The sequence below is a fragment of the Patiria miniata genome, unplaced genomic scaffold (genome assembly GCF_015706575.1).
Source record: "Patiria miniata isolate m_02_andy unplaced genomic scaffold, ASM1570657v1 HiC_scaffold_18, whole genome shotgun sequence".
Lineage (NCBI taxonomy): Eukaryota > Metazoa > Echinodermata > Asteroidea > Valvatida > Asterinidae > Patiria > Patiria miniata.
Window position 1 is genome coordinate 1,173,923 of NW_024037056.1, and position 18,800 is coordinate 1,192,722.

Sequence of the window (18,800 nt, forward strand, 5' to 3'; positions counted from 1 at the left end):
GTTTGAGCGATTTCCCTTATTTTTTCGACGGAATCTCCCCTTCTAGGGCTCTTTAGGCATCTTTCTTGCAATTTTAAGCAATTTCATTTTTTGGCCAAAATTGAAAAAAATGCAAGGGGTTAGCCTTACATTTTTAGTCAAAATGGGCCAAAATAACTTTTCTCAAAACAAGGCACAAATACATCTGGATGCAAGAGGAACATCAATCAATACTCTAACACGCATAATTTTGAAGATTTGGGCAAAAATCATCCATTTTGTGAAACAAAATTGAAAATTTTTGAGCAATTTTACCTTGATTTTTCGACGGAATCTCCCCTTTAATAGCACATCTGTCCAAAAATCGATTTGGAATTCGGGCTCTTTAGGCATCTTTTTAGCACTTTTTAAGCAATTTCATTTTTTAGCCAAAATTGACAAAAATGCAAGAGGTTAGCCTTACATTTTTTGTCAAAATCGGCTTAAAATTGACTTTTCTCACAACAAGGCAGAAATTCATCTGGATGCAAGAGGAACATCAATCAATACTCTAACACGCATAATTTTGAAGATTTGGGCAAAAATCCTCCATTTTGTGAAAAAAATTGAAAATTCTTGAGCGATTTTACTTCAATTTTTCGACGGAATCTCCCCTTTAATAGCACATCTGTCCAGTAATCGATTTCGAATGCGTTCTAGGGCTCTTAAGGCATCTTTTTAGCACTTTTTCAACAATTTCATTTTTTGGCCAAAATTTAAAAAAAAGGGGTTAGCCTTACATTTTTAGTCAAAATCGGCCAAAAATTGACTTTTCTCACAACAAGGCAGAAACTCAACTGGATCCAGGAGGAACATCAATCAATACTCATAATTATGAAGATTTGGGCAAAAATCAACCATTTTGGGGGGTTGGAAATGTAAATTTTCGAGCACTTTTCACTTAATTTTTCGACGAAATCTCCCCTTTAATAGCACATCTGTCCAGCAATCGATTTGGAATGCGTTCTAGGGCTCTTTAGGCATCTTTCTAGCAGCTTTCAAGCGATTTCATTTTTTGGCCAAAATTGAAAAAAAATGCAAGGGGCTAGCCTTACATTTTTAGTCGAAATCGGCCAAAAATTGACTTTTCTCAAAACAAGGCACAAATTCATCTGGATGCAAGAGGAACATCAATCAATACTCTAACACGCATAATTTTGAAGATTTGGGCAAAAATCATCCATTTTGTGAAAAAAAATTGAAAATTTTTTGATCGATTTTACTTCAATTTTTCGACGGAATCTCCCCTTTAAAAGCACATCTGTCCAGCAATCGGTTTGGAATGCGTTCTACGGCTCTTAAGGCATCTTTCTAGCAAATTTCAAGCGATTTCAGTTTTTGGCCAAAATTGAAAAAAAATGCAAGGGGTTAGCCTTACATTTTTAGTCGAAATCGGCCAAAAACTGACTTTTCTCAAAACAAGGCACAAATTCATCTGGATGCAAGAGAAACATCAATCAATACTCAAACACGCATAATTTTGAAGATTTGGGCAAAAAATCATCCATTTTTTAAAAAAAAATTGAAAATTTATTGATCGATTTTACTTCAATTTTTCGACGGAATCTCCCCTTTAAAAGCACATCTGTCCAGCAATCGGTTTGGAATGCGTTCTAGGTCTCTTTAGGCATCTTTCTAGCAGATTTCAAGCGATTTCATTTTTTGGCCAAAATTGAAAAAAATGCAAGGGGTTAGCCTTACATTTTTAGTCGAAATCGGCCAAAAATTGACTTTTCTCAAAACAAGGCACAAATTCATCTGGATGCAAGAGGAACATCAATCAATACTCTAACACGCATAATTTTGAAGATTTGGGCAAAAATCATCCATTTTGTGAAAAACATTGAAAATTTTTTGATCGATTTTACTTCAATTTTTCGACGGAATCTCCCCTTTAATAGCACATCTGTCCAGCAATCGATTTGGAATGCGTTCTAGGGCTCTTTAGGCATCTTTCTAGCAGCTTTCAAGCGATTTCATTTTTTGGCCAAAATTGAAAAAAATGCAAGGGGTTAGCCTTACATTTTTAGTCGAAATCGGCTAAAAATTGACTTTTCTCAAAACAAGGCACAAATTCATCTGGATGCAAGAGGAACATCAATCAATACTCTAACACGCATAATTTTGAAGATTTGGGCAAAAATCATCCATTTTGTGAAAAAAATTGAAAAATTTTTGATCGATTTTACTTCAATTTTTCGACGGAATCTCCCCTTTAATAGCACATCTGTCCAGCAATCGATTTGGAATGCGTTCTAGGGCTCTTTAGGCATCTTTCTAGCAGCTTTCAAGCGATTTCATTTTTTGGCCAAAATTGAAAAAAAAAAGGGGTTAGCCTTACATTTTTAGTCGAAATCGGCCAAAAATTGACTTTTCTCAAAACAAGGCACAAATTCATCTGGATGCAAGAGGAACATCAATCAATACTCTAACACGCATAAATTTGAAGATTTGGGCAAAAATCATCCATTTTGTGAAAAAAAATTGAAAATTTTTTGATCGATTTTACTTCAATTTTTCGACGGAATCTCCCCTTTAATAGCACATCTGTCCAGCAATCGGTTTGGAATGCGTTCTACGGCTCTTTAGGCATCTTTCTAGCAGATTTCAAGCGATTTCATTTTTTGGCAAAAATTGAAAAAAATGCAAGGGGTTAGCCTTACATTTTTAGTCGAAATCGGCCAAAAATTGACTTTTCTCAAAACAAGGCACAAATTCATCTGGATGCAAGAGGAACATCAATCAATACTCTAACACGCATAATTTTGAAGATTTGGGCAAAAATCATCCATTTTGTGAAAAAAATTGAAATTTTTTGATCGATTTTACTTCAATTTTTCGACGGAATCTCCCCTTTAATAGCACATCTGTCCAGCAATCGGTTTGGAATGCGTTCTAGGGCTCTTTAGGCATCTTTCTAGCAGCTTTCAAGCGATTTCATTTTTTGGCCAAAATTGAAAAAAAATGCAAGGGGTTAGCCTTACATTTTTAGTCGAAATCGGCCAAAAATTGACTTTTCTCAAAACAAGGCACAAATTCATCTGGATGCAAGAGGAACATCAATCAATACTCTAACACGCATAATTTTGAAGATTTGGGCAAAAATCATTCATTTTGTGAAAAAAAAATGAAAATTTTTTGATCGATTTTGCTTCAATTTTTCGACGGAATCTCCCCTTTAAAAGCACATCTGTCCAGCAATCGGTTTGGAATGCGTTCTAGGGCTCTTTAGGCATCTTTCTAGCAGATTTCAAGCGATTTCATTTTTTGGCCAAAATTGAAAAAAATGCAAGGGGTTAGCCTTACATTTTTAGTCGAAATCGGCCAAAAATTGACTTTTCTCAAAACAAGGCACAAATTCATCTGGATGCAAGAGGAACATCAATCAATACTCTAACACGCATAATTTTGAAGATTTGGGCAAAAATCATCCATTTTGTGAAACAAAATTGAAAATTTTTGGATCGATTTTACTTCAATTTTTCGACGGAATCTCCCCTTTAATAGCACATCTGTCCAGCAATCGATTTGGAATGCGTACTAGGGCTCTTTAGGCATCTTTCTAGCAGCTTTCAAGCGATTTCAATTTTTGGCCAAAATTGAAAAAAATGCAAGGGGTTAGCCTTACATTTTTAGTCGAAATCGGCCAAAAATTGCTTTTTCTCAAAACAAGGCACAAATTCATCTGGATGCAAGAGGAACATCAATCAATACTCTAACACGCATAAATTTGAAGATTTGGGCAAAAATCATCCATTTTGTGAAAAAAAATTGAAAATTTTTTGATCGATTTTACTTCAATTTTTCGACGGAATCTCCCCTTTAAAAGCACATCTGTCCAGCAATCGGTTTGGAATGCGTTCTAGAGCTCTTTAGGCATCTTTCTAGCAGATTTCAAGCGATTTCATTTTTTGGCAAAAATTGAAAACAATGCAAGGGGTTAGCCTTACATTTTAGTCGAAATCGGCCAAAAATTGACTTTTCTCAAAACAAGGCACAAATTCATCTGGATGCAAGAGGAACATCAATCAATACTCTAACACGCATAATTTTGAAGATTTGGGCAAAAATCATCCATTTTGTGAAAAAAAATTGAAAATTTTTTGATCGATTTTACTTCAATTTTTCGACGGAATCTCCCCTTTAAAAGCACATCTGTCCAGCAATCGGTTTGGAATACGTTCTAGAGCTCTTTAGGCATCTTTCTAGCAGATTTCAAGCGATTTCATTTTTTGCCCAAAATTGAAAACAATGCAAGGGGTTAGCCTTACATTTTTAGTCGAAATCGGCCAAAAATTGACTTTTCTCAAAACAAGGCACAAATTCATCTGGATGCAAGAGGAACATCAATCAATACTCTAACACGCATAATTTTGAAGATTTGGGCAAAAATCATTCATTTTGTGAAAAAAATTGAAAATTTTTTGATCGATTTTACTTCAATTTTTCGACGGAATCTCCCCTTTAAAAGCACATCTGTCCAGCAATCGGTTTGGAATGCGTTCTAGGGCTCTTTAGGCATCTTTCTAGCAGATTTCAAGCGATTTCATTTTTTGCCCAAAATTGAAAAAAATGCAAGGGGTTAGCCTTACATTTTTAGTCGAAATCGGCCAAAAATTGACTTTTCTCAAAACAAGGCACAAATTCATCTGGATACAAGAGGAACATCAATCAATACTCTAACACGCATAATTTTGAAGATTTGGGCAAAAATCATCCATTTTGTGAAAAAAATTGAAAATTTTTTGATCGATTTTACTTCAATTTTTCGACGGAATCTCCCCTTTAAAAGCACATCTGTCCAGCAATCGGTTTGGAATGCGTTCTAGAGCTCTTTAGGCATCTTTCTAGCAGATTTCAAGCGATTTCATTTTTTGGCAAAAATTGAAAACAATGCAAGGGGTTAGCCTTACATTTTAGTCGAAATCGGCCAAAAATTGACTTTTCTCAAAACAAGGCACAAATTCATCTGGATGCAAGAGGAACATCAATCAATACTCTAACACGCATAATTTTGAAGATTTGGGCAAAAATCATCCATTTTGTGAAAAAAATTGAAAAAATTTTGATCGATTTTACTTCAATTTTTCGACGGAATCTCCCCTTTAAAAGCACATCTGTCCAGCAATCGGTTTGGAATGCGTTCTAGGGCTCTTTAGGCATCTTTCTAGCAGATTTCAAGCGATTTCATTTTTTGCCCAAAATTGAAAAAAATGCAAGGGGTTAGCCTTACATTTTTAGTCGAAATCGGCCAAAAATTGACTTTTCTCAAAACAAGGCACAAATTCATCTGGATGCAAGAGGAACATCAATCAATACTCTAACACGCATAATTTTGAAGATTTGGGCAAAAATCATCCATTTTGTGAAAAAAATTGAAATTTTTTTGATCGATTTTACTTCAATTTTTCGACGGAATCTCCCCTTTAATAGCACATCTGTCCAGCAATCGATTCGGAATGCGTTCTAGGGCTCTTTAGGCATCTTTCTAGCAGCTTTCAAGCGATTTCATTTTTTGGCCAAAATTGAAAAAAATGCAAGGGGTTAGCCTTACATTTTTAGTCGAAATCGGCCAAAAATTGACTTTTCTCAAAACAAGGCACAAATTCATCTGGATGCAAGAGGAACATCAATCAATACTCTAACACGCATAATTTTGAAGATTTGGGCGAAAATCATCCATTTTGTGAAAAAAATTGAAAAATTTTTGATCGATTTTACTTCAATTTTTCGACGGAATCTCCCCTTTAAAAGCACATCTGTCCAGCAATCGGTTTGGAATGCGTTCTAGGGCTCTTTAGGCATCTTTCTAGCAGATTTCAAGCGATTTCATTTTTTGGCCAAAATTGAAAAAAATGCAAGGGGTTAGCCTTACATTTTTAGTCGAAATCGGCCAAAAATTGACTTTTCTCAAAACAAGGCACAAATTCATCTGGATGCAAGAGGAACATCAATCAATACTCTAACACGCATAATTTTGAAGATTTGGGCAAAAATCATCCATTTTGTGAAAAAAATTGAAAATTTTTGATCGATTTTACTTCAATTTTTCGACGGAATCTCCCCTTTAATAGCACATCTGTCCAGCAATCGGTTTGGAATGCGTTCTAGGGCTCTTTATGCATCTTTCTAGCAGATTTCAAGCGAGTTCATTTTTTGGCCAAAATTGAAAAAAAATGCAAGGGGTTAGCCTTACATTTTTAGTCGAAATCGGCCAAAAATTGACTTTTCTCAAAACAAGGCACAAATTCATCTGGATGCAAGAGGAACATCAATCAATACTCTAACACGCATAATTTTGAAGATTTGGGCAAAAATCATTCATTTTTTGAAAAAAAATTGAAAAATTTTTGATCGATTTTACTTCAATTTTTCGACGGAATCTCCCCTTTAAAAGCACATCTGTCCAGCAATCGGTTTGGAATGCGTTCTAGGGCTCTTTAGGCATCTTTCTAGCAGATTTCAAGCGATTTCATTTTTTGCCCAAAATTGAAAAAAATGCAAGGGGTTAGCCTTACATTTTTAGTCGAAATCGGCCAAAAATTGACTTTTCTCAAAACAAGGCACAAATTCATCTGGATGCAAGAGGAACATCAATCAATACTCTAACACGCATAATTTTGAAGATTTGGGCAAAAATCATCCATTTTGTGAAAAAAATTGAAAATTTTTTGATCGATTTTACTTCAATTTTTCGACGGAATCTCCCCTTTAATAGCACATCTGTCCAGCAATCGGTTTGGAATGCGTTCTAGGGCTCTTTAGGCATCTTTCTAGCAGATTTCAAGCGAGTTCATTTTTTGGCCAAAATTGAAAAAAAATGCAAGGGGTTAGCCTTACATTTTTAGTCGAAATAGGCCAAAAATTGACTTTTCTCAAAACAAGGCACAAATTCATCTGGATGCAAGAGGAACATCAATCAATACTCTAACACGCATAATTTTGAAGATTTGGGCAAAAATCATTCATTTTGTGAAAAAAAATTGAAAAATTTTTGATCGATTTTACTTCAATTTTTCGACGGAATCTCCCCTTTAAAAGCACATCTGTCCAGCAATCGGTTTGGAATGCGTTCTAGGGCTCTTTAGGCATCTTTCTAGCAGATTTCAAGCGATTTCATTTTTTGCCCAAAATTGAAAAAAATGCAAGGGGTTAGCCTTACATTTTTAGTCGAAATCGGCCAAAAATTGACTTTTCTCAAAACAAGGCACAAATTCATCTGGATGCAAGAGGAACATCAATCAATACTCTAACACGCATAATTTTGAAGATTTGGGCAAAAATCATCCATTTTGTGAAAAAAATTGAAAAATTTTTGATCGATTTTACTTCAATTTTTCGACGGAGTCTCCCCTTTAAAAGCACATCTGTCCAGCAATCGGTTTGGAATGCGTTCTAGGGCTCTTTAGGCATCTTTCTAGCAGATTTCAAGCGATTTCATTTTTTGGCAAAAATTGAAAAAAATGCAAGGGGTTAGCCTTACATTTTTAGTCGAAATCGGTTAAAAATTGACTTTTCTCAAAACAAGGCACAAACTCATCTGGATGCAAGAGGAACATCAATCAATACTCTAACACGCATAATTTTGAAGATTTGGGCAAAAATCATCCATTTTGTGAAAAAAATTGAAAAATTTTTGATCGATTTTACTTCAATTTTTCGACGGAATCTCCCCTTTAATAGCACATCTGTCCAGCAATCGGTTTGGAATGCGTTCTAGGGCTCTTTAGGCATCTTTCTAGCAGATTTCAAGCGATTTCATTTTTTGGCCAAAATTGAAAAAAAATGCAAGGGGTTAGCCTTACATTTTTAGTCGAAATCGGCCAAAAATTGACTTTTCTCAAAACAAGGCACAAATTCATCTGGATGCAAGAGGAACATCAATCAATACTCTAACACGCATAATTTTGAAGATTTGGGCAAAAATCATCCATTTTGTGAAAAAAAATTGAAAAATTTTTGATCGATTTTACTTCAATTTTTCGACGGAATCTCCCCTTTAAAAGCACATCTGTCCAGCAATCGGTTTGGAATGCGTTCTAGGGCTCTTTAGGCATCTTTCTAGCAGATTTCAAGCGATTTCATATTTGGCAAAAATTGAAAAAAATGCAAGGGGTTAGCCTTACATTTTTAGTCGAAATCGGCCAAAAATTGACTTTTCTCAAAACAAGGCACAAATTCATCTGGATGCAAGAGGAACATCAATCAATACTCTAACACGCATAATTTTGAAGATTTGGGCAAAAATCATCCATTTTGTGGAAAAAAATGAAAAATTTTTGATCGATTTTACTTCAATTTTTCGACGGAATCTCCCCTTTAAAAGCACATCTGTCCAGCAATCGGTTTGGAATGCGTTCTAGGGCTCTTTAGGCATCTTTCTAGCAGATTTCAAGCGATTTCATTTTTTGCCCAAAATTGAACAAAATGCAAGGGGTTAGCCTTACATTTTTAGTCGAAATCGGCCAAAAATTGACTTTTCTCAAAACAAGGCACGAATTCATCTGGATGCAAGAGGAACATCAATCAATACTCTAACACGCATAATTTTGAAGATTTGGGCAAAAATCATCCATTTTGTGAAAAAAATTGAAAAATTTTTGATCGATTTTACTTCAATTTTTCGACGGAATCTCCCCTTTAATAGCACATCTGTCCAGCAATCGGTTTGGAATGCGTTCTAGGGCTCTTTAGGCATCTTTCTAGCAGATTTCAAGCGATTTCATTTTTTGGCAAAAATTGAAAAAAATGCAAGGGGTTAGCCTTACATTTTTAGTCGAAATCGGCCAAAAATTGACTTTTCTCAAAACAAGGCACAAATTCATCTGGATGCAAGAGGAACATCAATCAATACTCTAACACGCATAATTTTGAAGATTTGGGCAAAAATCATTCATTTTGTGAAAAAAAAATTAAATTTTTTGATCGATTTTACTTCAATTTTTCGACGGAATCTCCCCTTTAAAAGCACATCTGTCCAGCAATCGGTTTGGAATGCGTTCTAGGGCTCTTTAGGCATCTTTCTAGCAGATTTCAAGCGATTTCATATTTGGCAAAAATTGAAAAAAATGCAAGGGGTTAGCCTTACATTTTTAGTCGAAATCGGCCAAAAATTGACTTTTCTCAAAACAAGGCACAAATTCATCTGGATGCAAGAGGAACATCAATCAATACTCTAACACGCATAATTTTGAAGATTTGGGCAAAAATCATCCATTTTGTGGAAAAAAATGAAAAATTTTTGATCGATTTTACTTCAATTTTTCGACGGAATCTCCCCTTTAAAAGCACATCTGTCCAGCAATCGGTTTGGAATGCGTTCTAGGGCTCTTTAGGCATCTTTCTAGCAGATTTCAAGCGATTTCATTTTTTGCCCAAAATTGAACAAAATGCAAGGGGTTAGCCTTACATTTTTAGTCGAAATCGGCCAAAAATTGACTTTTCTCAAAACAAGGCACAAATTCATCTGGATGCAAGAGGAACATCAATCAATACTCTAACACGCATAATTTTGAAGATTTGGGCAAAAATCATCCATTTTGTGAAAAAAATTGAAAAATTTTTGATCGATTTTACTTCAATTTTTCGACGGAATCTCCCCTTTAATAGCACATCTGTCCAGCAATCGGTTTGGAATGCGTTCTAGGGCTCTTTAGGCATCTTTCTAGCAGATTTCAAGCGATTTCATTTTTTGGCCAAAATTGAAAAAAAAATGCAAGGGGTTAGCCTTACATTTTTAGTCGAAATCGGCCAAAAATTGACTTTTCTCAAAACAAGGCACAAATTCATCTGGATGCAAGAGGAACATCAATCAATACTCTAACACGCATAATTTTGAAGATTTGGGCAAAAATCATTCATTTTGTGAAAAAAAATTGAAAAATTTTTGATCGATTTTACTTCAATTTTTCGACGGAATCTCCCCTTTAAAAGCACATCTGTCCAGCAATCGGTTTGGAATGCGTTCTAGGGCTCTTTAGGCATCTTTCTAGCAGATTTCAAGCGATTTCATATTTGGCAAAAATTGAAAAAAATGCAAGGGGTTAGCCTTACATTTTTAGTCGAAATCGGCCAAAAATTGACTTTTCTCAAAACAAGGCACAAATTCATCTGGATGCAAGAGGAACATCAATCAATACTCTAACACGCATAATTTTGAAGATTTGGGCAAAAATCATCCATTTTGTGGAAAAAAATGAAAAATTTTTGATCGATTTTACTTCAATTTTTCGACGGAATCTCCCCTTTAAAAGCACATCTGTCCAGCAATCGGTTTGGAATGCGTTCTAGGGCTCTTTAGGCATCTTTCTAGCAGATTTCAAGCGATTTCATTTTTTGCCCAAAATTGAACAAAATGCAAGGGGTTAGCCTTACATTTTTAGTCGAAATCGGCCAAAAATTGACTTTTCTCAAAACAAGGCACAAATTCATCTGGATGCAAGAGGAACATCAATCAATACTCTAACACGCATAATTTTGAAGATTTGGGCAAAAATCATCCATTTTGTGAAAAAAATTGAAAAATTTTTGATCGATTTTACTTCAATTTTTCGACGGAATCTCCCCTTTAATAGCACATCTGTCCAGCAATCGGTTTGGAATGCGTTCTAGGGCTCTTTAGGCATCTTTCTAGCAGATTTCAAGCGATTTCATTTTTTGGCCAAAATTGAAAAACAATGCAAGGGGTTAGCCTTACATTTTTAGTCGAAATCGGCCAAAAATTGACTTTTCTCAAAACAAGGCACAAATTCATCTGGATGCAAGAGGAACATCAATCAATACTCTAACACGCATAATTTTGAAGATTTGGGCAAAAATCATTCATTTTGTGAAAAAAAAATTAAATTTTTTGATCGATTTTACTTCAATTTTTCGACGGAATCTCCCCTTTAAAAGCACATCTGTCCAGCAATCGGTTTGGAATGCGTTCTAGGGCTCTTTAGGCATCTTTCTAGCAGATTTCAAGCGATTTCATATTTGGCAAAAATTGAAAAAAATGCAAGGGGTTAGCCTTACATTTTTAGTCGAAATCGGCCAAAAATTGACTTTTCTCAAAACAAGGCACAAATTCATCTGGATGCAAGAGGAACATCAATCAATACTCTAACACGCATAATTTTGAAGATTTGGGCAAAAATCATCCATTTTGTGGAAAAAAATGAAAAATTTTTGATCGATTTTACTTCAATTTTTCGACGGAATCTCCCCTTTAAAAGCACATCTGTCCAGCAATCGGTTTGGAATGCGTTCTAGGGCTCTTTAGGCATCTTTCTAGCAGATTTCAAGCGATTTCATTTTTTGCCCAAAATTGAACAAAATGCAAGGGGTTAGCCTTACATTTTTAGTCGAAATCGGCCAAAAATTGACTTTTCTCAAAACAAGGCACAAATTCATCTGGATGCAAGAGGAACATCAATCAATACTCTAACACGCATAATTTTGAAGATTTGGGCAAAAATCATCCATTTTGTGAAAAAAATTGAAAAATTTTTGATCGATTTTACTTCAATTTTTCGATGGAATCTCCCCTTTAATAGCACATCTGTCCAGCAATCGATTTGGAATGCGTACTAGGGCTCTTTAGGCATCTTTCTAGCAGATTTCAAGCGATTTCATTTTTTGGCAAAAATTGAAAAAAATGCAAGGGGATTTTTAGTCGAAATCGGCCAAAAATTGACTTTTCTCAAAACAAGGCACAAATTCATCTGGATGCAAGAGGAACATCAATCAATACTCTAACACGCATAATTTTGAAGATTTGGGCAAAAATCATCCATTTTGTGAAAAAAATTGAAAATTTTTTGATCGATTTTACTTCAATTTTTCGACGGAATCTCCCCTTTAATAGCACATCAGTCCAGCAATCGATTTGGAATGCGTTCTAGGGCTCTTTAGGCATCTTTCTAGCAGCTTTCAAGCGATTTCATTTTTTGGCCAAAATTGAAAAAAATGCAAGGGGTTAGCCTTACATTTTTAGTCGAAATCGGCCAAAAATTGACTTTTCTCAAAACAAGGCACAAATTCATCTGGATGCAAGAGGAACATCAATCAATACTCTAACACGCATAATTGTGAAGATTTGGGCAAAAATCATCCATTTTGTGAAAAAAATTGAAAAATTTTTGATCGATTTTACTTCAATTTTTCGACGGAATCTCCCCTTTAATAGCACATCTGTCCAGCAATCGGTTTGGAATGCGTTCTAGGGCTCTTTAGGCATCTTTCTAGCAGATTTCAAGCGATTTCATTTTTTGGCCAAAATTGAAAAAAATGCAAGGGGTTAGCCTTACATTTTTAGTCGAAATCGGCCAAAAATTGACTTTTCTCAAAACAAGGCACAAATTCATCTGGATGCAAGAGGAACATCAATCAATACTCTAACACGCATAATTTTGAAGATTTGGGCAAAAATCATTCATTTTGTGAAAAAAAAATTAAATTTTTTGATCGATTTTACTTCAATTTTTCGACGGAATCTCCCCTTTAAAAGCACATCTGTCCAGCAATCGGTTTGGAATGAATTCTAGGGCTCTTTAGGCATCTTTCTAGCAGATTTCAAGCGATTTCATATTTGGCAAAAATTGAAAAAAATGCAAGGGGTTAGCCTTACATTTTTAGTCGAAATCGGCCAAAAATTGACTTTTCTCAAAACAAGGCACAAATTCATCTGGATGCAAGAGGAACATCAATCAATACTCTAACACGCATAATTTTGAAGATTTGGGCAAAAATCATCCATTTTGTGAAAAAAATTGAAAAAATTTTGATCGATTTTACTTCAATTTTTCGACGGAATCTCCCCTTTAAAAGCACATCTGTCCAGCAATCGGTTTGGAATGCGTTCTAGGGCTCTTTAGGCATCTTTCTAGCAGATTTCAAGCGATTTCATTTTTTGCCCAAAATTGAACAAAATGCAAGGGGTTAGCCTTACATTTTTAGTCGAAATCGGCCAAAAATTGACTTTTCACAAAACAAGGCACAAATTCATCTGGATGCAAGAGGAACATCAATCAATACTCTAACACGCATAATTTTGAAGATTTGGGCAAAAATCATCCATTTTGTGAAAAAAAATTGAAAATTTTTTGATCGAGTTTACTTCAATTTTTCGACGGAATCTCCCCTTTAAAAGCACATCTGTCCAGCAATCGGTTTGGAATGCGTTCTAGGGCTCTTTAGGCATCTTTCGAGCAGATTTCAAGCGATTTCATTTTTTGGCAAAAATTGTAAAAAATGCAAGGGGTTAGCCTTACATTTTTAGTCGAAATCGGCCAAAAATTGACTTTTCTCAAAACAAGGCACAAATTCATCTGGATGCAAGAGGAACATCAATCAATACTCTAACACGCATAATTTTGAAGATTTGGGCAAAAATCATCCATTTTGTGAAAAAAAATTGAAATTTTTTTGATCGATTTTACTTCAATTTTTCGACGGAATCTCCCCTTTAATAGCACATCTGTCCAGCAATCGATTTGGAATGCGTTCTAGGGCTCTTTAGGCATCTTTCTAGCAGCTTTCAAGCGATTTCATTTTTTGGCCAAAATTGAAAAAAATGCAAGGCGTTAGCCTTACATTTTTAGTCGAAATCGGCCAAAAATTGACTTTTCTCAAAACAAGGCACAAATTCATCTGGATGCAAGAGGAACATCAATCAATACTCTAACACGCATAATTTTGAAGATTTGGGCAAAAATCATCCATTTTGTGAAAAACATTGAAAAATTTTTGATCGATTTTACTTCAATTTTTCGACGGAATCTCCCCTTTAATAGCACATCTGTCCAGCAATCGATTTGGAATGCGTTCTAGGGCTCTTTAGGCATCTTTCTAGCAGATTTCAAGCGATTTCATTTTTTGGCAAAAATTGAAAAAAATGCAAGGGGTTAGCCTTACATTTTTAGTCGAAATCGGCCAAAAATTGACTTTTCTCAAAACAAGGCACAAATTCATCTGGATGCAAGAGGAACATCAATCAATACTCTAACACGCATAATTTTGAAGATTTGGGCAAAAATCATCCATTTTGTGAAAAAACATTGAAAATTTTTTGATCGATTTTACTTCAATTTTTCGACGGAATCTCCCCTTTAATAGCACATCTGTCCAGCAATCGATTTGGAATGCGTTCTAGGGCTCTTTAGGCATCTTTCTAGCAGCTTTCAAGCGAATTCATTTTTAGGCAAACATTGAAAAAAAATGCAAGGGGTTAGCCTTACATTTTTAGTCGAAATCGGCCAAAAATTGACTTTTCTCAAAACAAGGCACAAATTCATCTGGATGCAAGAGGAACATCAATCAATATTCTAACACGCATAATTTTGAAGATTTGGGCAAAAATCATCCATTTTGTGAAAAAAATTGAAAATTTTTTGATCGATTTTACTTCAATTTTTCGACGGATCTCCCCTTTAAAAGCACATCTGTCCAGCAATCGGTTTGGAATGCGTTCTAGGGCTCTTAAGGGATCTTTCTAGCAGATTTCAGGCGATTTCATTTTTTGCCCAAAATTGAAAAAAATGCAAGGGGTTAGCCTTACATTTTTAGTCGAAATCGGCCAAAAATTGACTTTTCTCAAAACAAGGCACAAATTCATCTGGATGCAAGAGGAACATCAATCAATACTCTAACACGCATAATTTTGAAGATTTGGGCAAAAATCATCCATTTTGTGAAAAAAAATTGAAAATTTTTTGATCGAGTTTACTTCAATTTTTCGACGGAATCTCCCCTTTAAAAGCACATCTGTCCAGCAATCGATTTGGAATGCGTTCTAGGGCTCTTTAGGCATCTTTCTAGCAGATTTCAAGCGATTTCATTTTTTGGCCAAAATTGAAAAAAATGCAAGGGGTTAGCCTTACATTTTTAGTCGAAATCGGCCAAAAATTGACTTTTCTCAAAACAAGGCACAAATTCATCTGGATGCAAGAGAAACATCAATCAATACTCTAACACGCATAATTTTGAAGATTTGGGCAAAAATCATCCATTTTGTGAAAAAAAATTGAAAATTTTTTGATCGATTTTACTTCAATTTTTCGACGGAATCTCCCCTTTAAAAGCACATCTGTCCAGCAATCGATTTGGAATGCGTTCTAGGGCTCTTTAGGCATCTTTCTAGCAGATTTCAAGCGATTTCATTTTTTGGCAAAAATTGAAAAAAATGCAAGGGGTTAGCCTTACATTTTTAGTCGAAATCGGCCAAAAATTGACTTTTCTCAAAACAAGGCACAAATTCATCTGGATGCAAGAGGAACATCAATCAATACTCTAACACGCATAATTTTGAAGATTTGGGCAAAAATCATCCATTTTGTGAAAAAACATTGAAAATTTTTTGATCGATTTTACTTCAATTTTTCGACGGAATCTCCCCTTTAAAAGCACATCTGTCCAGCAATCGATTTGGAATGCGTTCTAGGGCTCTTTAGGCATCTTTCTAGCAGATTTCAAGCGATTTCATTTTTTGGCAAAAATTGAAAAAAATGCAAGGGGTTAGCCTTACATTTTTAGTCGAAATCGGCCAAACATTGACTTTTCTCAAAACAAGGCACAAATTCATCTGGATGCAAGAGGAACATCAATCAATACTCTAACACGCATAATTTTGAAGATTTGGGCAAAAATCATCCATTTTGTGAAAAACATTGAAAATTTTTTGATCGATTTTACTTCAATTTTTCGACGGAATCTCCCCTTTAATAGCACATCTGTCCAGCAATCGATTTGGAATGCGTTCTAGGGCTCTTTAGGCATCTTTCTAGCAGCTTTCAAGCGAATTCATTTTTAGGCAAAAATTGAAAAAAAATAAAAGGGGTTAGCCTTACATTTTTAGTCGAAATCGGCCAAAAATTGACTTTTCTCAAAACAAGGCACAAATTCATCTGGATGCAAGAGGAACATCAATCAACATTCTAACACGCATAATTTTGAAGATTTGGGCAAAAATCATCCATTTTGTGAAAAAAATTGAAAATTTTTTGATCGATTTTACTTCAATTTTTCGACGGATCTCCCCTTTAAAAGCACATCTGTCCAGCAATCGGTTTGGAATGCGTTCTAGGGCTCTTTAGGCATCTTTCTAGCAGATTTCAGGCGATTTCATTTTTTGCCCAAAATTGAAAAAAATGCAAGGGGTTAGCCTTACATTTTTAGTCGAAATCGGCCAAAAATTGACTTTTCTCAAAACAAGGCACAAATTCATCTGGATGCAAGAGGAACATCAATCAATACTCTAACACGCATAATTTTGAAGATTTGGGCAAAAATCATCCATTTTGTGAAAAAACATTGAAAATTTTTTGATCGATTTTACTTCAATTTTTCGACGGAATCTCCCCTTTCATAGCACATCTGTCCAGCAATCGATTTTGAATGCGTTCTAGGGCTCTTTAGGCATCTTTCTAGCAGATTTCAAGCGATTTCATTTTTTGGCAAAAATTGAAAAAAATGCAAGGGGTTAGCCTTACATTTTTAGTCGAAATCGGCCAAAAATTGACTTTTCTCAAAACAAGGCACAAATTCATCTGGATGCAAGAGGAACATCAATCAATACTCTAACACGCATAATTTTGAAGATTTGGGCAAAAATCATCCATTTTGTGAAAAAAAATTGAAAATTTTTTGATCGATTTTACTTCAATTTTTCGACGGAATCTCCCCTTTAAAAGCACATCTGTCCAGCAATCGATTTGGAATGCGTGCTAGGGCTCTTTAGGCATCTTTCTAGCAGATTTCAAGCGATTTCATTTTTTGGCAAAAATTGAAAACAATGCAAGGGGTTAGCCTTACATTTTTAGTCGAAATCGGCCAAAAATTGACTTTTCTCAAAACAAGGCACAAATTCATCTGGATGCAAGAGGAACATCAATCAATACTCTAACACGCATAATTTTGAAGATTTGGGCAAAAATCATCCATTTTGTGAAAAAAATTGAAAAATTTTTGATCGACATGAACATGAACACGTAAATTGTAATTTTCCCCGTCCCTGTTACCTTGGTACATGTACTTCGAAAATTGCTATTCAGGTAACGTTAAGAATGACTTCAAACGCTTTGTTGTACTTGTTGGGTAGGTGGTTTATCTGTCATAATCACTCTTGGAGGACGACAGCATTGAGGAGTGCATCAGAATTATACATTCATAGATGTTAGACGTTTCGGGGTCAGGAAATTAATAGTACCCAGATAAGGCCAAGAAAAAAGTCTCCGGTTTCTGGTATGCGCGCGCGTCGCCGTAGCCATGCGCGTCGGCAAAATGAAAACAGTTTTTTTTTTCAATAAAAGATGACGTCTCAAAACCGCAAAACTCACTGGTTTGACTGGAATCCTGCTGCTGCACAATTTTAACGTGTTTTTAGATGGGATTATGATTGAGAATAAGCTTTATGTGGCCTCTCTGGACTCCCATATATTTGCACTAAGTTTAGTCGGGCAATATTTGCAGTCATCAGCCGACATTTGAAGCAAAAAAAAAAACAGGTAAAAAAAAAAAAAAACGCGTCGCCGCACCACTTTTTGGGCAAGCTCCATACCAGAAACCGGAGACTTTTTTTTTGGGGGGGGGGGGCTAAATGACTACTATTTGTTTTCTGTCAAACGCTCATAGTGAAGGGCAGAACCTAGTATTCATTTACATCCCCCGACGCAAATTCCATCTTGTGAATAGTTTTATTTCAGTACCCACTGGCTGATGTACATCAGATTCGAACCAGCCAACCGATCCCGCAAGTTCGGTGGTCGAGTGGTAAGACATCTGCACTAGAAAGCAGGAGGTCGTGGGTTCGAGTCCCACCCGAGTGATTTTTTCCAACTTTCACTCGGGAGGTAACACACTGAGTATACAGTGTTTATACGTCGGTGAAGGGCCATATCTAATATTGATTTACATCAAATTCCATCTGTAAATAGCTCATAAGTGAAGTTAAATTAGTTTTTAGTTGACGAGCTGTTTCAATAAGTTGCGAAGAAAGTTATGTTTAATGCTTGTATTAACCAAGGTGATTTGAATTAGATTAATATATTAAATCATTATAATAAGATGTGAATACCGTGAATATATTGTGTACTAAAGCATCCCATGTATGGACTTCAACAAAAAATACTTCATCAAATCCTTATTTCTCATTTGAACATTTCTTGTCCTATTTCGTTTTTTATAAAAAGTGCTACATATACATGTCAATGACAGAAACACTATTCCCATAAAATAAAGACCACACCATATAGCCACTTCTAGGAAAATGAGTGATGCAGTTTTTGATTCGCAGTACATGTTAATCAATCCAAAGTTAAAAGTGCAAACCGAATTTTAAAACTATCACTGGTACACACTTCACACAATCACATTTTAAAAATCCAAAGAAGATCACAGGAACAATTCCCAAGATTTCAGGATGATGTACCAGAACAGCAGCAAAGCCCAAGCCACCATCTATTCTTATTACATGTACCACACACAGGCATGGGGCTAACTAACAATGGACCTTTATCATGCTGCAACCATTTCAGTCATGTTCCCTGTATCCAATAAAAGTACTGAATGATAATGTTTTTTGTGCAAAAAGGAACCAGACTATTTTTTCTTCAAGCCTCGCTTTGGTTACGTTGATTCGAATGGGAAAAATCAAGATGGCCGCAACATGAGAATGGTCTATAGGGACCATTAAAAAAGCTGGGGCAGGAGATACTACATGTACGAGCTGGTAAGAACCATTTTGTGAGGTTATTTCATCAAACCCATATACAGGGTGGCCCCCCAAAAACGGAATGGCATACTTC